This window comes from Cricetulus griseus, chromosome 4 (assembly GCF_003668045.3).
Source record: "Cricetulus griseus strain 17A/GY chromosome 4, alternate assembly CriGri-PICRH-1.0, whole genome shotgun sequence".
NCBI classification, from domain to species: domain Eukaryota; kingdom Metazoa; phylum Chordata; class Mammalia; order Rodentia; family Cricetidae; genus Cricetulus; species Cricetulus griseus.
The window spans coordinates 218,584,793-218,609,652 of NC_048597.1; the positions used below are offsets into that span (position 1 = coordinate 218,584,793).

The following is a 24,860-nucleotide window of genomic DNA, read 5'->3' on the forward strand; positions in this document are numbered from 1 at the left end:
ACTCCTGTAACTTCCCAGTTCTCTGTGTTCTGGAACAGGCAGGGATAGCCACCAGGCTGCGGAGAGAGGGGCCTGGGGCCTCCTCCATATCTGTGACTCTTGTTAATGCTAAACATACCTTATAAAGAAAATGTACCATAGCAATTTATTTTTTACATTTCCTAATCATGACCTGCATTTCATTGTGACTCTATAGGGAAAACGGTTTGCCAATCCTGGGCAAGGACAGGACGGAGAAGCAGTGCTTGGTCCTTCTGGTGATGGAGGCCAGGGTAGATAAAGAAAGCTTTGCCCAAACACATCACCCATGCCAAGGTCCATTAACTGTGTGAGTTAGCTGTGTCAGCTAACTGAGATAAAACAGCATCCTGCCGCCTGCCTCCCAGGTTGGAAAATGACGCTGTAGCCAGCTACCTGGGAGCATCCTGAAGCTTGAGTGAGGACAATGTCAGACATCCTCCCGCTTCCTGTCAGGCTAGCATCAGCTCAGGGCTGTGGTACTACCACCCTTGCAATTTGGTACTGGTGTTTCCACACCAGGGTTCTGTCTCAACTCATCTCTGACTTAACATTTCTGTGCAAGTGTGGCTGACTCTGAGCCTTGACCTCAGGCCTGCTCCTGGCCACTTCTGTCCCTCTGTGCTGAAGGGACAGACCAGAGCTCCTTGCTGTGTAGTAAGAGACAAGAGTTAATCGTAACTACACAACAACCCACGTGATGTGACAACAGACAGGAATGTTGAAAGCCACCAATGTTGAAAGAGAGATTGTCGTTCAGTCCTCAAAGGACAACATGGCAGGTGTGATCCCCAGATGACAGCAGAGATTTTGAAAAGAATGAAAGTGATTTTGTTTTTGTTTCCGCTGTATCATCTCCACAGATGGAAAACACTTATCTTGAGAGCAATTGTTCTTTACATTTATTTATCTTTGTGGGGAGGGAGCTGCCATGTGTGTGTCATGGTGTGCTTGTGGGGGGAATGTCCTAGAGGACATCTTGTGGGTGTCAATTCTCTCCCTCTATCGTGTGGAACCCGGGATTGAATTTTCATCATCAGGACTGGCAGTAAGTGCCTTTACCCACTTGCTGGCTCCTGGGAGCAAGTTTTGTTTTTTTTTTTTTTTAATGAGAAAAACATCTTGGGATTTAGATTAGTCTAAATCAAGTCTGAAGTTAGACTCTTACTCCTAAAGCACAGAGGGTGGGATTGATCAGCCCCTTTAACTTTACATGTTAGGTCATTTCCAGGCTGTTTGTGTCCTGGTCAGACACTATGATGAGAGAGTAGAAGAAGGGATACAAAATTTTCCTGGGCACTCATCACCACATGCTGTGGGCACTCTCGAGATGCAACATCTCCACCCAAGGTGAACTCTTGAAATAATGTTTTAAACAAACTTAACAAGTCAGAAAAAAAGGACCAAAAGTATAACTTGGCTTAGTATCAGAAAAAAACTATCTAATAATCAAAGTTTTACATTCTAGATATAATCTTAGGAGTAACTGGCGATCTGGTACCATACTTGGTTCATGGTAAGGACACAAACCTATATTGTCTAGTAATTTACTGAACCAGAGGGAACACCATACTTGTTGTTTCTGTAAGTGGCCATAAGATGGCAGTATCAGAGGATTGGCAAGCAGATGACCAAATAGAAAACATATGTTCCCAAAACTTAGTCAGATCTTTAGTTATCATGATATGTGCTGTGTCTACTAATATAAGTCTTTATAGGTTTATGATTACCAAACCTATTGAAAAGTAAAAATGTTTCACCAAAAAGCATATTTTTTTTAACTGTCTTTAAAAAAAAGAGAGAGAGGGGCAGAAAATGGTTCAGTTGGTAAAGTTCTTTCAGGACGAGCATAAGGATGAGTTTGGACCAGCAGAGCCCACATAAAAATGCTGGATGCAGAGTTGTGTGCCTGAGTCACAGCACTGGAGATGTGGACCCAGGAGGTCACTTGCCGGCCAGTCCGTCTAGACATTTCAGTGAGTTCCAGGTTCAAGAGCCCCCATCTCAAAAACAAAGGTGGAGAGTGACTGAGAAGACACTCAGCGTGGACCGACCTACGGTCTCTATGTGCAAGCACAGCGTGTGCACTCATGGGTGTGTACACACAGTGTGCACACTCACGGGTGTGTAAACACACTGTGGCAGTTTGAGTCAGAATGGGCCCCATAGACTTATATTTGAATGCCTAGGGAGTGGCATTAGGAGGTGTGGCTTGTTGGAACAGGTGTGGCCTTGTTGGAGAACTTGTGTCGCTGGGAGTGGGCTTTGAAGTTTCAGAAGCACAAGTCAGGTCCAGAGGCTCGCTCTCTCTTCCTGTTGCCTGCTGCTGAAGATGTGGAGTTTCAGCTACCTCTCCAGCACCGTGTCTGCCTGCAGGCCTCCAAGCTTCCTGCCATGACAAAGATGGACTAAACCTCTGAACTGTAAGCCAACCCCAATCAAATTTTTTTCCTTTGTAAGAGTTGCCATGGTCACAGTGTCTCTTCACAGCAATAAAACCCTAACACACACACACACACACACACACACACACACACACACACACACTCATGCACGCACACACGAGCTCAGAACTATAAAGGTGCATGCTTGACCTGAATGTGAGGTTTGCCCTGATCCAGAATGAGCAAACTTCCCACTTTCTGAAGAAGGTGCTTCTTCCATTTGGTTACATGGGTTTCCAGGTCCAAGCCACACATACTGGCCAAGGGAAGGAGTGGGGGTTTTAAAAAGCCTTGGGCACGAGGCTGCCTGACACACTCACCCAATGCTGGATTATGATTCTCATGTCAACATGAGTAGGCTTATTTAAAAGTCTACAAGTCAGAGGGCTGGAGAGGTGGCTCAGTGCTTAAGAACACTTGCTGTACTTTCAGAGGACCCGAGACCAGTTCCCAGCACCCGTGCTGGGCAGCTCACAACAGTCTGTGACTCCAGCTCCAGGGGATCAGACTTCCTTGCCTGGCCTCCACGGGTACCTGCAAACATGTGGCATGCATAAATTAAAAATAATGTTTAGTAAGATAAATACTATAAAAGTCGACGGGATGATGTCTTGGCACTTGGAGTTGAAGATAATTATACTGGGGGACTCAGGTATGACTGTGCTTCTCAAAGTGCTTGTTTGCAACCAGTAAGCCAATTAATTAGATCAGGGTCATAATCCAGCCACTTCTGGCTGCCATCGGAGGCAGCCAGCCTCCAAATTATCTTATTCTTCTGGTGTCTATTTCCTTGCCATTGTCCCTATCTACCCTAAACTATGGCTGGTGTGTGCAATGGGTAGGCTATGTGGAAGTAATGGTGTATGTCTTCCAAGGAACTCAATTTGCAGCTTCTACCTCACTCTCTTAGATCACTATTTTGAAAGAAACTATTTGTCATATTTTCTTTGTGTGTATACATGAGTGTAGTGCCCAGAGGAGCCAGAAGAGGGCATCAGATCCCACCTGGAACTGGAGTTAGAGGCAGTTGTCAGACCCTTAGGTGTACTCTGGGAACCAAGCTCAGGTCCTCTACGAGAGTTATGCATGTTCTTAACCACTGAGCCTTCTCTCCAGCCCTAAGGTGACATATTTTAAAGATGTTCAAGCAGTTCTATGGAAAGATCCATGTGGTACAGAACTGAAGGCTCTTCCATCATCCCTCAGTCTCTTGCCACCCACACCTGTGAGACAGCTTAGAAAAAGATCCTCTAGTAAGTAGATTCAGGCCGGCCCTTAGGTAACTACCACCAAGTGGATGCAGCCTGACATTACTGCAGCCATCTTGAGTCATAACCACTGTGATTTCCCTTGAGTAGTCCTGAACGATTTTTCTTGTGAGGTTTCTCAGCAGGTTTTAAGCAGACAAAATGACTAGAGTTTTCTGGGGCTGTAGGAAAGCACCTAGCTCTTCCACGTTATCTTATGACAAACCAGGAATATCCCCATATAAGAAGAAATCACTTCTCTCCTACCCCAAATTATGCTGATGTCTTCCTCAGATTATGGGGATACGTTGTCACCCAGGACTCCACTTCCATGGGTGTTTCTTTAAGTCACGCCGTGTGCAGTCCTAGATTTGTGGTCCTCCCTTTCTACAGTGTCATGGCAGGCTGGGGCCGGTCTCACATGCTAATGCTGTTATCCCAACCACAGCTCTAAGTACAGTCTTATCGCAGCCGGAGAAAGACTTACCCCTGAGCTGAGGATGGAGCTCAGTTGGTCAAGCGCTTGCTTTGCAGGCACAAAGCCCTGGGTTCGATCCCTACTACTGCATTGACCGTATAATCCATCTACGTTGGTGCACTCCTGTAATCCCAGCAGTTAGGGGGTGGAGGCAGGAGAATTAGAAGTTGGAGGTCATGTGTGGCTGAGGCCTGCCTGGGACACCTGAGACCCATGTCAATAAGAAGAGACCCAGTTTGTGCTGTCCAACCTGCTGCATTCCTGGCCATAGAAGCTGCAAGGCCACACTTTTTGTCTGGAGCTATTAAGTTTTGGTGTAACTTGCTACATAGCAGCAGTCTAGAAGCACCCGAAATGCCAGCCTCCCTGGTCGTATTTACACTTGAGCTACTGTGTTTATCTCAAAGCCCTTTGCCCTGGCTCTTTCTGGCCAGAATCCTCTGCCCAAATGGCCCATGGTTGAGTAGCTGCTCTTCAATTTGTTTCTCTCCTTCCACCAAAAGGGTCCTGGGGATTGGACTCACGTTTTCAGCTTGGTGGCAAGCACCTTTACCCACTGAGCCATCCTACCAGTCTCATTTTGACACTTCTGACATTCATTTCTCATTCCAGTTTCTCCCTTTTCCTTTGTAATTTTTTTAAAAAATAACTTTTAATCATGTTATTTGGGATTAGTGACACATGTTTGAAATCGCTGTGCTTGGGAGGCTGAGCCGGGGAGATCATGACTTCAAGGTTATCTTCAGCCACTTAAAACCTTGTCTCAAAAAACCTTGTATCACCTCATATGGTCTATTTATTTATGTTTATTGTCTCTCCTTTTTGTTTTGTTTTTGTTTTTTCAAGTCAGGAGTTTTCTACATAGCCCTGACTATCCTGGAACTCACTCTGCAGACCAGGCTGGCCTCAAACTCCTGAGAGATCTGCCTGCCTCTGCCTTCTAAGTTCTGGGATTAAAGGTGAATGTGTTTGTCTCTTCTTCTTTAACAAAAATGTCAATTCTGTGAAGATAAGGATCTTCATGCTTCTTTTACTCAAGAAGGCAAACATCTCTATGTTAGTTTTTTAATCTACTTGACCCAAGCTAGAGTTATCTGGGAAGCCTCTCAAGTCTATGAGGCATTTTCTTGATTAACAGTTGAGGTTGGGGACCGGCAAGACAAGCCAGGAGTGAGGAGCAAGCCAGCAAGCAGCATTCCTCCATGGCTTCTGCTTCAATTTCTGCCTTGAGTTCCTGCCTTGACTTCCCTCAGTGATGGACTGTGACCTGAGATATGTAGACCAAACAAACCCTCTTTTCTCCAAGGTGCTTTTGCTCTTGGTGTTTATCACAGCAACAGAAAGCAAACTAGGACAGTCTCTTAGGAAGATTCTGGACAATCCTAAGATTTCCCCCAAGTTCTCCTGTGTCTTCAGAGAACTCTTCCCAAATCCCTGAGCCCAAAAGTTTTCTTCAGAGACCATACAACCTGGAGGTGATAAGATAGCCTGGGCTACTGCTGAATGGGGAGGAACACAGCCCAGATTTAAGGCAGAGGAAGTGATTGTGGGTCAATTGGCAACTTCCTGGTTCTGTAGGCCTGGGCAAGCCAGCCCTCCTTGCCCTGGTTCCCTTTCTTGTAGTGAAATTAATGTTTGTCTCTCCTACCTCTCAGGAATGTGGTGGAAAACACAACCTTCCTTTAAAACCACCTGTGACCTCATATGGGGCCTCGGTGACCCCAGGAGAAGACCTGCTTGCTACCTTATGATGCCCAACTCTATCTACACATTTATTGGCTGAACTTTGTGGTAAAATATCTGCCACAAGGAGGATATGTTTCAGAGCCCCTGAGAGCACCTGGTAGAGAAGAAGAAGTAGGAGAAGGAGAAGGAGAAGGAGAAGGAGAAGGAGAAGGAGAAGGAGAAGGAGAAGAAATTTCACTAGAAGGGTGAAATGCATCCACAGAGGTGAAGGAGGGGACATGAAGACTAAAGTCAGGGGAACCCAGGCTTTGAGAGGTTCGGCCACTCCCTGAAGTACTAGCAGACCTGCAGCAAGACTTTTAACTCCTGGACCAGCAGTTTCATCACCCCATCTACCTCATTTTAAAATGCATGCCTGGTGTGTGTGTGTGTGTGTGTGTGTGTGTGTGTGTGTGTGTGTGTATACAGAGGTCAGGCATGGTTCATTGTGTGCAATTCTCCCTCACTCCTTTTTTTGAGGCAGGTCTCTCATTGGCCTGGATTTCACCAAGTAAGCCAGGCTGCCGGGTCAGCAAGTCCTGGGCAATCCACCTGTCTCTGCCTATCCCACACGGAAATCACAAGGGCACATCATCATGCCTGGCTTTCTTCAAATGTGGGTTTGGGGCTGTATCTCAAGTCCTCATGCTGTGTGGCAAGCACTCTGTCAAATGAGCTATTCCTCAGCCCCACTCTGTCTTCCCAGAGAGTGATGAATATGGTTGCTTCCAGGACACAGCTAACATTATAGAGCCCAGCTCCTTAGAAAGCTCATGGGGAATCATGAGCCTGGCATCTGCACCCAGTTTTTAAGGGTCCTATCAGGACAGGAGACACCCCAGGTTACCATCCCTGCTCTGCCACTCAGTGGGGGGGCCTGCCCCTTCCCAGCTTTCTCTGTTATACCACCATGCATTTCCCTCTTAACACAGCAGACGAGTTTAGGCACCTTAATCTTCACTTATGGACTTTACCTGCTTTGTTTCAGGTTTTTTAGAGTGTAACTGTAGGCTGGGCCTTGGGGCACTTCTGAACCGTAGTGTTTTGGTTGTGCCTGTGTACATATGCAGGGCTAGTCTGTGGCTTTGAATCTGCAGTTTAGCTGGTAATAGCCCTAATCCTAACTTAATAATTGATTACTAACTATTTGGGCTGAAATGTTACAGTTTTATTGATAAAAACAATAACAGTAACCATCCTTTATTGTTTGCTATGCTCCAGTCACTATATTAAATCAAGTCAGGGACCACTTAAGGGTAAGGAAGTTGGTACATTCAGGCAGTGATGTAGCCAAATTTCATATGTAGGAGAACTAACTCAAGGGTCTACTCCATCCTCGGCAATCACTGCATTCTCAAATCCTCCACAGCTTTTATTTCTCAGGTCCCTCCTGGCTCTCCACTGTAGGCAGTATGTTGCTCCATCCACACTGGCAGTGGGAGAACTTCTCTTGGCCTAAACAACATAAAACTTCAGTGGGAGCACAATTAGCGGTCCCCATAAAATATGCCTGTGACTACTGGGAGAGGCAGTTTGGGTCAGAAGGGTCAGTTTTCTGATGAATCAGTGAATAGCTCTAAATGGAACTAATCAGGCTGGTATTGTGTTGCCTTTTTTCTATGATTGCTGTTCAATGATTGGACATCTGAATACCTCTCCTGACTTACCCACTGTCTCCCCTCCCACTCTCCTGTGGCCATGGACCACACACACACACACACACACACACACACACACTCGCGCGCGCGCGCGCGCCAAATGGTGAAAAAACACATTTTAGGGACAGGAAAGCTCACAGGGATGCTAGAGGCTTGGAAAAAGAGAGATGGAAGAGGATAACTTCCAGGGGAAAGAATGTTGCTCTCCCACACAAATAGAAGGCATGGAGGTACATATCTATAATACTCTAATCCTAGTATTCAGGAAATTGAGGCAGGAGGAACATGAGTTCAAAGCCAGCCTGGAAAACATAGTGAGACTCTGTCTCAAGAAAACCAATCGCAGGGGCTGGAGTGCCCAGCAGTTAACAGCACTTCCTACTTTTGCAGAGGACCCGGGTCCTGCTCCCCAGCCGCCTCAGGGTGGCTCACAATCACCTGGGACTCCAGTCCTAGAGGGCTGACATCCTCTTCAGGTCTCCAGGACCCATAGTCTCTTTTGCTCCTATACCGATGAGATGTACACACATACATAAAAACAGATAAATAAATCTTTTAATTAAAAAAATTCCCAAATATAGCTGGGCGTTGGTGGCAACCAGCCTGGTCCACAAGAGCTAGTTCCAGGATAGCCTCCAAAGCCACAGAGAAACCCTGTCTCGAAAAGCCAAAAAAAACAACAACAACAACAACAAAAAAAACCAAACAAACAAAAAAACCAAATACATAAGTTAATTGAAAGGCTAGCATTTTAAACATTCTATTTTGTTTTTATTATGATGCTGGGATGAAAATGGACATTGAAATTTGAATCACTATTTGTCATGTGTTATATGAAACATTCTTTTTCTTTATTTTATTCTTTGTACAGCTGGGAATTGAACCCAGGGTCTTCATGAATTCTGGGCAAGGGCTAGGCAAGCTACCTTTACCACTGAGCTACATTCCCACTCCCTTCCTTCCTTCCTTCCTTCCTTCCTTCCTTCCTTCCTTCCTTCCTTCCTTCTTCCCTCCCTCCCTCCCTCCCTCCATTCCTCCTTCCCTTCCTCCTCCCTCCCTCCTTCCTTCCTCCCTCCCTCCCTTCCTTTTTTTTTGTTTTTTGAAACAGGGTTTCTCTGTGTAGTTTTGTAGACCATACTGGTCTCGAATTCACAGAGATCCGCCTGCCTCTGCCTCCCGAGTGCTGGGAGTAAAAGTGTGCACCACCACTGCCCAGCCCCTAGTCCTTTTCTTTTGATTAATAATTTAAAATGTCAAAATGATTCTTACGTTACAGGCCATACAAAAAAAGATGCTGGCCAGACTTGTCCCATGGGCCACAGAATGCTGACCGCTGCTCTCATCTCCCAATTCCTTATACTCTATTGAACAGAAGAAACACTGGCTTTTAACATTGAGATTATAAGACACCATTTACAGACAGTAACTTACTGTCTCCTAAACTGATGAGTGTGCATTCAAGGATATACCTATAAAACATTAAACCAATATGGATTTCTTGCTTTTCTATTTCTAAAGGTGTGTTTGTTTTTATGTGTGTGTGCACCTCTGTGAGCTTAATGTGTGCCCCTTGCATGCAGGTGCTGGTAGAGATCAGAGGGTGTCCGACCCCCCTGGAGTTCTAGGAGGTTGTGTGCTACCTGATGTGGGTGCTGGAAACCAATTCCCAGTCCTCTGGAAGAACGGTAAGCACTCTTGACAGCTGAGCCATGTCTGCAGCTCTATGGACATGGTTTTCTTATTCCTTAAACACCTATGTAACATAGGAGATTGCAGAAATGATCTCGTATTTTAAAATTCTCTGTAGTGTGTCTTAGCTATCTAAATGTGTAACAGGGTAATTGAACTTTTGTTGTTAACATACAATTAAAGGAAGGGGCTTCGTGATGTAACGTAACAAGGATGCCTCAAATTTGTGTTGCATTTGATAGTTCACAAAAGTTATAATTTCATATGTTATCTCTTAGGATTCTCACAAAAGGCCTGGAAGTGGGCACACAAGGCCTTAGCAGTCTAATTGAAAGGCTCGAACTTCCCTTTCAAGATTACAGGAAGGTTAAGGGAGCAGGGGGAGTAGTACTTTGGTCACATCCCTCAACCACAGAGTTAAGTCCCTAAGATACAGTCAAGCAATCCGAGCACCGGGAAGTGAGTGAATCTGCTTGTCCAGCTGAAGACTGCAGCGTCTCTCACAGGACGCCTCTGTTGCCACCTCAAGCTCCATGTGCCCCATTATGGGAAATCCAGACTTTCCCCTTTCTTCCCCCTTCCTCCATAAGTCTAGGAATCAGAGTGATCTCAACTCTGGTTACTCTGGTTGATTGACCCGTGTGACAATAGCTGTTGCAGAAGCTGGGGGCTTGCTGTCACTGCTGAGTCCAGAACATTTGGAAGCTATGCCCTTGAGAAACAATGCCCTTATCAACTTTCATTGCCACCCACAGGATTTGTACATAGTGTCTTTGTATCTAATAAAGCCTGACCTGATAACTGTAACCCCATTCAGCCCAGGCTCCAACTACCATTGCCTTGATGGCTTGTTTAGTGACATTCAGGCCATCCACAAGAAGTGACTCAGACTGAACTTGGTGGCAGATACTGTGCAGCTCTCTGCTCAGTGATCTGCAGAAAAAAGGGAAGTGCCCTTTCTTCGGAATGGACATTTAGACACATGAGCCCAATGCCAACAAGCTCAGGGACTTGACTTTTGTGAGTCTGAGTTGCTGAAATAAAATACCAAACACTGGGTGGTTTATCAACAAAAGAAATTTATTTTTTTTCACAGTTCTGAAGGCTGGGAAGTTCACAGTGATGCTCTAGCAGATCTGGTCCCTGGATAAGGCGCGTTTTTCAACTGACAGCTGTTTTCTCACTCGGGGTGACAGCTCTCTCTTTTATAAGAGCTTTGCTACCATGACCTAATCACCTCTAAGGGTTTTATGACTAAATGCCAGCTGTTTGGTGATTGGGATTTCAAATTTTTAAGCAGACACAAATATTCAGACAATAGCATTATTACGATAATTTTTCCTTAAAAATGAATTTATCTGACTACAGGTAGAGTATGTTTCATTTTGGGATACTTAAAAAAGCAAAAATTAAAATAATCAGTAACTTTCCTTCTTGAAGGTTTTATTTTTAATTATGTATATGAGTGTGCGCAAGTATTAGTGCATATGAGCACAGCCTCAGTGGGGACCAAAGAGGGTGCTGGATCCCCTGGAGCTGCAGTGGAGTTACAGGGAGTTCTGAGCCCCACACAGGTGTTGAAAATCAAACTGGAGTTCTCTATAAAAGCAGTCTACACTCTTAACCAACTGCTGGTGGTTCCATCCCCAGAAATTCCACTGATTAGGATTAACACCCAAATGTCTTTTATTTAGCATTGTTCTCTGTGTTTACTAGTAAACAGCTTTGTACATTCAAACATATTCTGTCATTCCTGTAATAGAAAACATAATAGCTCCATTCCATTTGTTTCATTGTTGTGCCCATTTTAAGTACCCAAGGCCAGTTTCTACAATCCTGGTGCATGGGGCCACAGGGAGGAGGTTCCCTTCAGCATGCTTGTTAACAGAAACTGCTCCACAGCATTCCCAGGGCCAGCATATAACCTGACTCTAGAAACCACTCCCTTGAGCCTGGCACAGTGCCCATCTTTCTGGTTGACTGCAAGTACTTCTTAAAACAGAGCAGCAAATGAGGAGAACCATCTCCAATTCCAGAGACAGTCTCAATTCTCTTTATACCAAGTGGCGCGTGTTCTACAGCAAGTTCTCTTCTCTGTTTCAGCTTGAAAACTTTTCAGACAGGTAGGTATATATTATACACTGAGCGGGCCTCCCTACACTTGACTCTCCCTTTTCACGCCCCTCCCCCCTCATCTGTGCCCTGTGTTCTCTAGATAATTTCACTTCTATTTTCATTTTTTATATGCATGATTTCATGTAACTATATGAAATCCAGGAACCATAAATGAGAGAAAGATATGATGAGTGTCATTCTGGGCCCAGCTTAACTGGTTAATGTAACCTCTAGCCAGTTGCATCTGTTTTCCTGAAAATAACATAACTTCACTTTTTTTTTTTTCTCGAGACAGGGTTTCTCTGTAGCTTTGGAGGCTGTCCTGGAACTAGCTCTTTTAGACCAGGCTGGTCTTGAACTTGGAACTAAGTCTTGTAGACTAGACTGGTCTCAAACTCACAGAGATCCTCTGCCTCTTGCGTGCTGGGATTAAAGGCGTGCGCCACCAACGCCTGGCCTTTTTTTGGTTTTTCAAGACAGGGTTTCTCTGTGTAGCCCTGGATGGCCTGGAACTCACTCTGTAGACCAGGCTGACCTGGAACTCATAGAGTTCCCAGCACCTGGAGGCAGAGGCAGGCAGATTAAAGACTACCTGACTAACTTCACTCTTATTTATGGCTAAGAAAAAAAATTCCGCTATGTATATGAGTCATGTTTTCTGTGTCTATTCCTCTATTGTTGAACATAACGGTTGGTGGTGTCCACAGATTTTCAATGTTAATGGTGGTACATGAGGTGGGTCTCACACACCGTGGGGAGGAAATAACTTTTTAGTATAAAGAGGAAGCATGAATCTAGAAAGGGACATATCCTTAGATGAATTTTCAAGATTCTATACCAGTAAAAGTCCTTCTAGCTGACTCACTATAGTCTGTGGTAGTTTCCCAGGCCTCTAAGTCAGCAGCCACCCTGTCCCCAGGGCACTGAAGGAAGGCAAATGAATACTTTCCTACAAACTGACAATAGGAAGGAATTATAAAGACAAGAAACAACCTGCAAGGCCAGGTGGGAGTGTTTTGGAAAGAGAAGTGCTGAAATACTGACCGTTCCAGATGGTTAACTTCTGCAGTCATGCCTCAGTGTTTACTTTTTTTGGTGACACACATCAGTGACAACTCATTAACAGCTTGATGAATGAGCATGGGGCATGAAACTGGGACACAGTCAAAGTAAGTGTCAAGATGGATTTCTTCTCCTTTTCCTTAGTTCTGTATCTCACGTCTGTGATCAAACACTTGACAGAAAGTGGTAGGAGGGATTTATGACGACTTAAGCTTTAAGGGAGTATCAGCCCATCATGGCAGAGTTCATGGTGGTAGACGTGTGTGGTCTGGGCTCTTCACATCTTGGTGGATCAGGCAGAACAGTGCTCAGTTGAAACTTCAAGGCCAGCTCCCACAGCCCCTGTCAGTCACTGAGACACCTCTCTCTCTAACATTCCAAAACCTTCCCAAACCACACTCCAGCTGGGAACCCTACTCAAACCACAATATTCTTCTTCAAGACAGGCTGGCTTTGAATTTAAAACTGTCTCCTCAGCCTGCCCAGGGTTGAGATCATAAATGTGCCACCACACCCCAGGCTTAAGGAAGCTCAGGCCTTTGTGTAACTGGTACAGCAGGCATTGTTTTTGGCCACTCATTCCGTTTTCTTTTTCTTTTCTTCTTTTGGTTTTAAAGACAGGGTTTTTCTCTGTAGCACTGGCTGTCCTAGAACTAGCTCTGTAGACCTGGCTGACCTCAAACTCACAGGGATCCTCCTCCTAAGTTCTAGAATTAAAGGTGTGCATGCCAGTCTGTCTTGAAGAAGAATATTGTGGTTACAGTTATGAAGTAGCAATGAAATAATTTTATGGTTAGGGTCACCACAACATGAGGAACCTAATTAAAGGGTCACAGCATTAGAAGGTTGAGAATCATTACCCTGAGGACAGGGAAAGTAACCCATTCGGTGGGAAAGTAACACCAGGATTCCTAGGAGAATCTCTTTCTTGAGGGATCTAGAGTGTGTGTAAAACCTGAGTTATTGAGAACTTTCTTGGTGCCTCAGGAAGTCTGAGTGTAAAGCCAATATGGAAGAGCCATGGGATTTTTTTGGTGTTGCAGAAGGTTCTTTTACCTGACCTGAAATGACCACAAGTTGCAATATATCAAAAATTCTCCCTCTGTATTTATTTTCCCAGGGCACTTCAATGTGTCTAAATGTAATATTTGTAAGAAAACTGAAATGTAGTGATCATCACAAGCTCAAGGCTAGCCAGGGCTACACACACAGTGAGACCAGGTTAGACAGGAATACAGAGTGAGACTCTGACTTAAAACAAGGAACGTTGACCTTTTGTAAAAACAGAAGACACAAAAATCTCTGTATTTAGGTATTTAATTTTATTCCATGCACATTGGTAAATGTATCTTTGGGACATGGTGTTATGGTGTGTAGAAAATAGATCTTTCCTCAAAAAACATACAATCTTGGGAAGACAAAACCAGTGTTTTAAAGGCAGTGGGGAGGGCTACAGAGGCTGCTTGCTCAGCAGTTAAGAGCATTGGCTGGTTTTTAGAGGATCTGGGTTCAACTCTCAGCACCTGTATGGTGGCTCACACTATCCATAACTATATTTCCAGGGGATCCAATGCCCTCTTCTGCCCTCCACGGGCACCAGACACACATGTGGTGAACACATGTGAATGCAGTCAAAACACTCATACACAAAAAATAAATTAAAAAAATCTTTAAAAAAAAGAACAATTGAGCATGATGTGCACACTTTATCCCAGCACTGAAGAGGCAGAAGTAGTGGGTCTCTGAGAGCTCCAAGACAGCTTGGTCTACATAGCGAGTTCCAAGTCAGCCAGGACTACACAGGGAGACTTTGTCTCAAAAGACAAATGAACAAAATTAAAGTATAAACCCCTTTGAAACAAGTGAACTGGAGATAGTAATTATATTAATATATAATTACATATATTAACACATAATCACATATATTAATATATAATTACATATATTAATATATACTTATATATTAATCACATTAATATATATAAAGATCTGAATGAATATAAAGTAACTGATAACTATCTACAAACACAACCACCTATACCAAAAGGTAAAAGGCCTTAAGCTCTCAACAGTTCCACTTAATTTTCAAGGTACTGCTCATATTCCTCATATGCATTTATTTGTACTTCCTCTCTAGGGGTTTCATGAGTTAGCAACTTGCATATTGTGGACTCGACATTCCTGCTCAGATGTCTACAAGGTATCTGGGGCTCATAATGTCTGGGGAGATTATTTCTCTAAATCTTGCAAACCTTGGCAGACTTCCAAACTTCGGTTGATGGCAACCCAATCCTTCCAGCCATTCAAGGTCTAAACCCTCAAGTGTTATATATTGCCCTTTGTCTCACACCCCAGATCCATTCTCCAAGCAAATGTTGGCATCTTTATTCAAAATTTCTTTAGAGTGAAACTAGCTCTTCTAACCCTGAGTTACCAGGCTCTTCCTGCTCTCATTCTTGCTGCCCAAAGTTTATTTATAGCAAATCAGCTAAAACAGTCCTCCCCATGGATGTGACTAGAGAGACAAGACTCTTCAACAATAGCATTTTTGATGAGAGAAAGTCACAAGGTCCAGACATAGGGGATGAGTAGAATAAGTCACATCTCATTTTGATGCTGGACTGTTATGATTCATGAACTGTTTTGAAGACTATTTAATGACCTGTGGAAACATTCGAAGTGAAACCTAAGCATTAAGTCTTATGCACTGGATGCTTCTCCAGGGACATCATGTGTAAGTTAAATGATATGTTTTGTAAAGTATCTTATAGATTATAAAACTCTCATGAGTTGTGTCCCTCTCTCTCCAGACTGTCCTCTGCTCCAAAGCATCCTTCCATGCTTCCTGACTGAGGCCCTTCTTCAGCTGCCCTAACCTATTCCTACCACTGTACCTTTCCTTTGTGCTTGGGCTTCCCGAAGGCAGATGCTTCTCTGCCTATTGGCGCTTGGGCTATATAGAAATCATTTTTATTCTTTGCTTCTCCAGTCAACTCTCTGAGGACATCTGGTTGTCTTTATAGTCCCCACTTCCCTATGGCCCCCTTCTTCCCTGTACAGGATGAACACAGCCATTTAAAAATCTATTCATTATTGTGTGTGTGTGATGTGAGTGTGGGTGTGAGCATGCCAGACGTTGAGAATGGAGGTCAGAGGATGTGGGTTCCAGGCAAGGAACTCAGGGATTAGGATTGTAGAGTAGGTGCTTTTACCCTCAGAGCCGTCTTGTAACCCCCACCCCCAACATTTTTTTTTTTTTTTTTTGAGGCTGGCCTCAAGTTCATGGTCCTCTTTCCTTAACCTTCTAATTGTTGCAGTGCTGGGATTCTAAGCATGTGCGCTGCACCTGACACACTGTACTAGTAAAGAACCACACAGTTTTGTGCCTTCATGACAGTGCACATCTATTAATACTTGTTGGGCTGTGAAGCTACTTTGTAAGGTTGATTCTCTTACAGGAAAGCAAGTCTCATGAAAACAACAACAACAACAAAAAGACCTCACATCTTTCCTCCCTCCCACTGAATCTCCACTTCCATTTAGGAAGTGTCTGGAACCTAGTAAGAGTACCACGGTCATTTCAAAGTGTATTTAGGGGCTGAAGAGAGGGTGCAATGGTTAAGAGCATCTGCCACTACTGCAGAAGACCCAGGGTCTGTTCCCAGCCACCCACTGGTGACTCACTACAACCAATAACTCCATTTCCAGGGGATCTGACTTCAGGGGTACCAAGCATGCATGTGGTGCACATACATACATGTAGGCAAAGCCTGCATGCCCATGAAAATAAATCTTAATGTGTATTATACAGAAATGGTGGTACTTGAGCTCCTTAAGGGGAGAGAGAGATCCTATTTCGTGGCCATGCTTCTACTACTGTGCTTGGTATATGACAGATTAAAGTTTGACAAATAAACCATGTCGTGAAGTTTTATTGCTCATTTATAAGTGTAGAAGGAGCCATCACTTGATTATTTGTGATAAGGCATTCAAATGAAATTGATAACGAAACAGTTTCTTTTTTCTTATCAATCTTTCCTCGTTTTTTAAGACTAACGAATGTACTTTATACTTCCTTGTTTATTCTTAGGACTAAAGGGCAAGCAGCCCCTTCTAGAAGAATCTGTACAGAGACAGAACTACTCATGAGATTCTGCATTATAAGGTTATAGTGTTCTCCCCACCCCCACCCCCACTTTGGTTTTTTGAGACAGGGTTTCTCTGTGGCTTTGGAGGCTGTCCTGGAACTAACTCTTGTAAACCCACCTGCCTCTGTCTCTCAAGTGCTGGGATAAAGGCGTGCACCACACCGGGGTTTTCTCATTTTGATACTTAGGTATTTGTCCTAGTTTTGTTTCCATTCCTGTAATGAAGACTACCACTAAGGCATCTTGGAGAGGAAAGGGTTTATTTCATCTTACACTTCCAGGTAATAGTCCAATTCTGACTTATGTCAGAGAAGGAACTCAAGGCAGGAACCTGGAGATAGGATCTGAAGCAGAAGCCACAGGGTTGCCACTTACTGGAGTGGCACCATCCAGAGTGAGCTGGACCCTCCCATCCTAATCATCAAGAAAATGCTCCAGACTTGTTTATAGAAATTCTGATAGAGGCATTTTCTCCACTAATATTCCCTCTTTTCAGATATGTCTAAGTTTGTATGATAATTTGAAGAACGCCCCCCAAAGGCTTATATATTTGAATGATAGGATTGCAGGTGGTGGAAGTGTTTGGGAAGGATTAGGAAGTGGGCCATGCTGGTGAAGACACTTTACTGTGGGCTGGCTTTGAGATTCCAAAAGTCCATGTTATATCCCGTTAGCTTTCTTCCTCATGCTCTGATCAGATGTGAGCTCTCAGTTTCTGTTCCAGAGCCATGCTTGACACTTCCCTGTGATGGTGATGGCATCTTGTCCCTCTGGAACCATAAGCCCAAACAACCCTTCCTTCCATATGTAGCCTCAGTTATGGTGTTTTATTGTAGTAATAGACAAGTAGTTAATACAACCAACATACCTGGCTCCAGCAGAATTTTGAAAAATAAACATAATTTGAAATGAAAACCATGGCAAATTTATTAGCTATTGACACCTGCCATGTCGATAGCTTCCTTTATTTAGTAAATGAAAAGACACAAATCAAATATAACTAATTACTGGGACCTTTTTTACGAAACAGAAACTAAAAAAAAAAATCTAGATTTAAAAATTGACTATAGGAGGTAGGTGGCGATGGTGGCACACACCTTTAATCCCAGCACTAGGGAGGCAGAGGCAGAGGCAGAGGCAGAGGCAGAGGCAGAGGCAGAGGCAGAGGCAGAGGCAGATGGATCTCTGTGCGTTTGAGGCCAGCCTGGTCTACAAAGTGAGTTCCAGGACAGTCAGGGCTACACAGAGAAACCCTGTCTTGAAAAACAACAAAACAAAAAAACCATAGGTATGCAAGATGATGCTAATGAGGAAATTTGGGACACACAGACACACACACACACACACACACACACACACACACACACACACACACACACTTAAACTTACAAGGTGGCAGCCTATTTTTTCTTCTGTACACGAGTAATGTGCATTTGTGTTCACATATGTGTGGGTGTTTGCTACCATATTCATTGAGGCAGGGTTTCTCAATCAAACACAAAGTTTATGGATATGACCTGTCTGGTTAGGCAGCTTGCCCTGGAGATCCTGTCTGTCTCTGCTTTCTAATGCTAGGATTACAAATGAACTCCACACTTGCCTGGCATTTATGTGGATTATGGCATACAAACTCTGGTTTACATGCCACAGCAAGTGCTTTAATTGCAGAACCATCTCTCTAGCCCAAGCAGCCCATTAAAAGATTTTTTTATTCTTTGAAAATTTCATGTATGTACATAATGCATTTAGACCTTATCTACCCCACCCCTACCACCCTCTACCTTCCCCCTGGGACCTCAGAATCCATTTCCCTCTCAACTTCATATCCTCTTTTAAAATTATTATTAATAGTACTGACCAATTATTTTATAATTTATTTTATTATTTTTAATTATGTATATAATATATAAGTGCATGTCTCTGTGTGTGACTATGTACTCGTGAGTACAGATGCCAATGAGGCCAGAGGTGGCAGACTTCCCTCTAGCTAGAGTTATAGACGGTTATAAGACACACAATGTGGCTGCTAGGAGTCAAACTTAGGTCTTTTGAAAGAGCAGTATGTGTCCCTAACCTCTGAACCATTTTTCCAGCCCAAGTCCAATTATTGTTGGCCATTTGTACATAGGTGTGGGCCCATCCACTGGGGCATGGCCACATCCACAAAAACAGTTACTCTCTTTTCTTCAGCAGCCAACAACAGTCAATAGCTCCTTACTTACAAGTTTGGGGTCTCAGGAGTTCCTCTGCTATCCATGCTGAATTTTTGACTGGCTTGATCTTGTATGAGCAAACACAACTCCTAGCAGCTTATTTTTAATGCTTGAACTAATGATGTTTCCAGATATATGTTCCAAATAAAGAAACATAGCATTGATTGCTTTTGCCAAAACAATTTTGTCTATCTAAAATTATGAAAAGACAAAGAAACATGAAAAACACATTAATGTTACTAAGAGAAATTTATGTTTAAAATATATCAATTTCACCTATTACAACAGAAGAAATAGTTGGGTGGTGGTGGCACTTGCCTTTAATCCCAGCATTTGGGAGGCAGAGGCAGGCGGATCTCTGAGTTAGAGGCCAGCCTAGTCTACAAATCAAGTTCCAGGATATCCAGGGCTGTTAACCAAGAGAAACAATGTCTCAAAAAGCAAACAAAAAATTGTACAAATAAAAGGCATAATGCCAGATTCAGGTAAGTAAACACAGCAATGAGTATTTGTTGTTAAAAAAGGAAACATTTTATTTCTTGACATCAGCAAGGAAAACTATGAAAGAGTTGTTATGGAAAGAATAAATATGTACAGATCCAGCCATCTCTTTCTCCAAAACTGGACAAACATTTGCAAAATTTTCCTTCATCTATTAATATATCCCCAGAGTAGCCAGCCCACGCAGACCTGGGGCATTCACATGTCAAAATATTCCATAAAGATCTGGGAACAGATATTTTTGGCAGAAAGAAATAGTTAATGTGCAGAGAAAGACTACCGATGACATAATTCAGAGTTACAGACCGAGTCAGGAACTCCTTGTAATGACAAAATGTTAATGCCAATCTACAACATCGGAGTCATTTGATATCACAGACTCTTACAACAAGAGGAGCAGCTGCCGTTTGTGTTGCCAAATAGATGGCAAAATATGGAGAGGTAGCACTACCTCGATGCCTGTTTTTACAGAAAAAGAAAGCCAGGTGTGGTGGTGCCTGCCTGTAATCCCAGCCCTGGCGAGGCTGCGGGCTTAATTCACCTAGTTAATTCCAGGTAAATGGGAGATTTAATGTCTTAAAAAAAACAAAAAACAAAAAACAAGGAGCATGGCTCCTAAGGAAAAACATCCAAGGATGCCCCTATGTACGCCAAGTGTGTGTGGACGGACAGACAGATACACACACAGTTTGTCTTAGCACACTTTTCCCTGTGTGCTGAACCTCCAGGATTGATGCCATAGTGACAGCTCCATGAACTCTAAGCTTGATCAAGCCTTGGATGTCTCAGTGGGAATGGGCAACCCACAAAGTCCTTCTGGAAGCCATTAGACAAAAAATCGGTGGGCTTATTCGTGGGTTTCCGAATGTACAGTCTCTGTAGGTGGGCAGTTGAGTGCGAGAGCATTTTGTGCCCTTTCCCCCAGATACCTGCTCAGCTATCACTTCCTGCCAGAGGTCTTCTCTGACCATCTTCCCGGGCCGGAGACCTCAGCCTCAACATTTTCTCACCATTGCTTGCTGCTGAGTTTCACGACTATCTGTCATCACCTTGTGTATCTGCTCAAGTTCATCTACTCAGAAGGTATGCGCCCCCCACCTCCCACCCCCAACCCGAGAACAGGAGCTGGTCTTCCGGTGCCTTGAACTTTGAACCTGTTGGGTTTCCAGACACTCGGGGATTGAAGGACCGGCCCACGATTTGGTAGGTATGTGTGTGCTCGGGTCTCCCTACGGTGATTCAAACTCCTGCGTGCTGCCGCAGGCTCGGGGAACCTGGGGCGACAGGCGTAGGGCGGCGCACCTGGCTTTCTGCGGGGAACGGGACGCAGGGCTACAGGGACGCTGAGCCTGCACCCCGTTAGCCGCGCTGCAGCCTCAGCTGGAAATCTCTTCTTAAAAACCAGGTATTTGCATCTCGTCCGGCCACACCCACCCTCCGCATCCTTTCCCTCAGTCGGCGCGCCAGATGTCTCACTTACCCAAGCCCTCCCGCCAGACCGCCTAGAGGCCACCCGGCTACGGACGGCCCCGAGAGGCTCCGGGACCAGGCCGGGCTTGAGCGAGAGCGAGAGGGAGAGCGCGTCGCCTTCCCCGCCACCCGCTCCATCATCTGACGCCACCCCGGTTCTCCGCGGTCCAGGCAGTAGCCTGTGGGCCGCGCACGCCCCGCAACCCGCGCCGCCCGCCACGACTACTTCCGGGTGAGCGGTCGCCGGCCGGTCCCCCGCCCCCTCCCGCCGCCGCCCGCTGCTGCCGCCGCCGGCCGCGCCGCTCGGGCTCCTGCCATCTCGGTTCGCGTTCCCGTCCCGGCCGCGGCGCGAAGGGCACCCTGAGTGTGACTGCGCGACCGGCCGCCGCGCTGCAGGAGCTCGTCTTCTGCCTCCCTGCGGCCCGCGCGGTGGACCGGGTAGGGGCAGGAGTGGCCGCCGCGCCCCCCTCCCGCTCCCGGGCGCCGCTCCGGCCTTCCGCGGCGCGCCGCAGCCTCGGCCGGCTCCACACGCAGGTAAGGGCAGGCGGCGGGCCCGGCCGTCCTGAGGCGCTGTCCCGGGCCGGCCCCGGGCTGGGGTCGCAGGCGGGGCGCCGGCGCCCGCTTCTCCCGCCCCCCGCCAGGGAAGAAGGGGTTACGCCCCTTGGACCGGGCATCACTTGGGACAGCCGGCTGCCCCCGCTCCCGCGGCGCCCAGCGCCTCGCTCCCGGAGACTCTGCCCTCACTCACCCTGTCCCGGGAGGAGCCGCCCGGGAACGGTGTCAGGCCGGTGGAGGGCGTAGCTTTTTAAAATGAGATCCCCCCCTCTGTTGCTTGCCTCTGGATCTGAATGGAAGCGCGGGAGGCTCAGCGCAGGACGGTCAGGGTTAATGCTTGACTAATACGGGGCGTTATTTACACCCACATTGTGGAGTGGAGTTCCATAGCTCCAGTCAGGCCTGGTTTCCCATTGCTGTGGGAATCCAGCAGGAAGCAGGGGACGTAATAAAACCCAGAGGAGAAAAGTTCAAGTGTTTGCTTTATGTGTCTTTTTTTTTTTTTTTCTCCCTACCTCGAGACATACAAACAAAACGCTGGAACACGGCTGATGGGCATCCTAAATTTTCATTATTTGTAGCTCTTTTTTAATGTTTCCATTTAGTGACTCAGCGTTTTTGCCACGCAGTTTTTGTACAGTAGGTTGATTGACTCAAAACTATGTAAGGATAACAAGTGACTCCTATCTGTGTTGTGTTATCACAATGGGAGGACATGCGGTAAAGGAACGAGGGGATGGAGTGCAGGGTAGCGATGGATACATTCCTAATCAGTGTTTGACAGTCGTGTCCGTTCCCCCCCCCCCCCAGTGTATGCTCCAGAGGGTGTGAAAAGTTGCAATTACTTGGGAATGTGTAGTGTTGCCGGGAGAGTTAGCTGGCTAAGTTTACCATGGCGTGAACGTCGTGCAGAGTTAGCCCTGTTTAATTTCTCATGCTCTGTTTAACAACTACAGAGAGACGATGACCTCGCATTTAATACACTCATACCGAATAAGAATTTCGGAAAGTGTGATTCATGTAGGAAGTTAGGTCACACTCACTGCGTGAATCATTGATATGGATCTTAACACTGAAACAGTGGAAAGCCAAGTTTGTGTCTCCCCGTTTAATTAGATAATTTTACTCTTTTCATAACAAGTGATGTGTGTTTGGTTCTGTTTGTTGCTGGGTGGTTATTGTCATGCACTACGGTATGGAAATAAAACTTCAAAACTTGCAACATGCTTTGATTTATAATCCTTTGTTAGTTACTAAATGGACTGCTGTGATTTTAACACCCCCCTCCTTTTTTTTTTTTTTTTAATCCAGATGTGGGAAGACAAATGAAGGGGTTTAGATGCCAAATAAATGTCAGTGGAAAGGAGAGCTACCAACACTAAGGTACGAAAAAGTCCCGTGGGAGAGCCTGTACTATATAAAATAGCTTTTGAGTGGGAGGCTGTAGCACTTGGCATTCTATCCTGAAAAATGTTGAATGAGACTATACTAACTTCTGTTCTTTTCTGGAAGGAATTGTGTATTGAAGTTTTGGTTTATTTTTAGAATTGACTAATTTCAAACTAGAAATAACATTTTATTGCTGCAGTGTAATTTGATCATTTTAGTCTTTCAAAATGAGATGCAAAATAACTTTGAATACCACAGTTCTTGATGGTGACCTTGTTTGCCTGGTTTTTGTTTAAATTTAAAGTCCTTCCTATTTTATCTTCATTGACAGTTAGAAGTCCTGTTGATTCATTGGAAAGTAATATCAACTTTACTTTGTTGGTGTTGCTTAAGACAGACATTTCTTTCATTCTTTGGCTACACTTTGGCATCTTTTTCACTTTGGATATCCGTTCTTATATTCAGAGTGTTCCCTAATGTTGCTTTTTATTTTTGTCTAGCTGATAGGGTGATGACTTAAGAGTTTCTGTTCCTTGAAAATAGAGATTACTTTTGGAAAATCCCTTGTGAAAACCTTCTTTGGGGACAGTCTTGATGCATAAATACATAAGGGAAATAAATCTTTTTAGGTTAGGACTAAAACATCTCCATAATGAAGGGAAGAGAGATAGAAAATATATTTGGCTAGGTATCTCTCTTTTGCAATATAAAAACAATTCTTTTTATTAATTTAGGAAGAAGGAGGGAGTGATTTCTTGCAAAAGTCTTTGTGAATTGCTTAGCCCTGTTTCTAGAGTGAAAAGGAACAGAATTGATGAGGTGGGGTGATACTTCTTGGGGATGGTGGGAGCACTGGTGAGGACTGTTTAAGAGGAAATAAAATTCTTCTGTCCTCACCCAAGGAGTGCTATCCATTGTGCATACAAAACAGTGTGGTTTGTGGGAGAGTAAATGGGGGACTCCTGATTCCTTTCCTGGGAAAACACACTACCTTATCCAGTTTGCAGATAAAGAATACTCTGACCATCATTCAAAGCTCAGCTTTTAAAACTTTAGAAGGAAAGGAATCAAGCAGAGTTTACCCTGTGAGTAAAATATCTTATCCATTTTCCCCCTGAAACCTAATAGATGGGAGGACTATCTTGGGAAATGAGTGACTGACATTGCACTTTGCACTTTAACCTTTCAAACTTTTGGTCAAAAATAAATTAGACTTAAAAACAATTATATTTTAGACTAAAATTATAAACCATAAAACTGGGCTTATGTACTATGTGTTTTCATTTGTTCAGTTATTAACTTATTCTGTTGGTTGGCGTGGGGAGCCAGGAGAGAATGCTGTTACTTGGATAGTCACTTGGACACACACGCTCGGGAAACCTGAGTATGCTGTTCTTGTAGTCTAGGGGCAGGGACAGGAACAGGTAAAAACAGAGACAGTGGAAACAGGGGAAAATGACTGATGATATGGGTTCAGTGGCATTTGTGAAGCTTTTAAAGATTGATAAAGCGTATGAAAAGAAACTGTCACATGAGGAAAAAAGGTTTACTTTCTGTCACAAACTTTTTACCATCCCATGCATCTATTACCCCTATCCAAGCTACCATGGGTAATGTGTCTTTTTTTTTGTATCTGCCTCATAATTCTCTGTTACATACGAAGTTTCATGTGTTTAGAAGTGTCTCCCAGCACTCGGGAGGCAGAGGCAGGCAGGTCTCTGTGAGTTCCAGGCCAGCCTGGTCTCTAGAGCGAGTGCCAGGATAGGCTCCAAAGCTACACAGAGAAACCCTGTCTCAAGAAAAAAAAAAAAAAGAAAAAAAAAAGTCCCACCCCAGTCAATTTTTGCCGGGCGATGGTGGTGCACGCCTTTAATCCCGGCACTTGGGAGGCAGAGGCAGGCGGATCTCTGTAAAAGTTCGAGACCAGCCTGGTCTACAGAGCTAGTTCCAGGACAGCCTCCAAAGCCACAGGGAAACCCTGTCTCGAAAAACAAACAAACAAACAAACAAACAAAAGAAATGTTGTTTACCTGTGTTGTAGCTGAGATTTTTTTTTTCTGTATTAGCACCTATTCCAATTCCTTTTACTTTAAAGAGACTGGATTTATTAATTTTCTATAGTTTTACTAAGTTCCTACTAGTAACCAC

General features: G+C 44.5%; 1 protein-coding gene across 18 annotated transcripts in view; it reads left to right on the top strand.

Moving 5' to 3' along the window:
• The first annotated feature begins 21,177 nt into the window (after nt 1–21,177).
• Nucleotides 21,178–24,860, top strand: part of Lrrfip2 (LRR binding FLII interacting protein 2) — a 102,770-nt gene continuing 99,087 nt past the window's right edge. For 17 of the 18 annotated variants that reach the window (XM_035444028.1, XM_035444014.1, XM_035444019.1 and 14 more), the window contains exons 1-2: nt 21,178–21,302; nt 22,635–22,706. The gene's annotated coding sequence lies outside the window, so the exon portion shown is untranslated. Of the gene's footprint in view, nt 21,303–22,634; nt 22,707–23,712; nt 23,798–24,860 lie in introns of all 18 variants that reach the window. The other variant, XM_035444015.1, reaches the window with a different exon arrangement.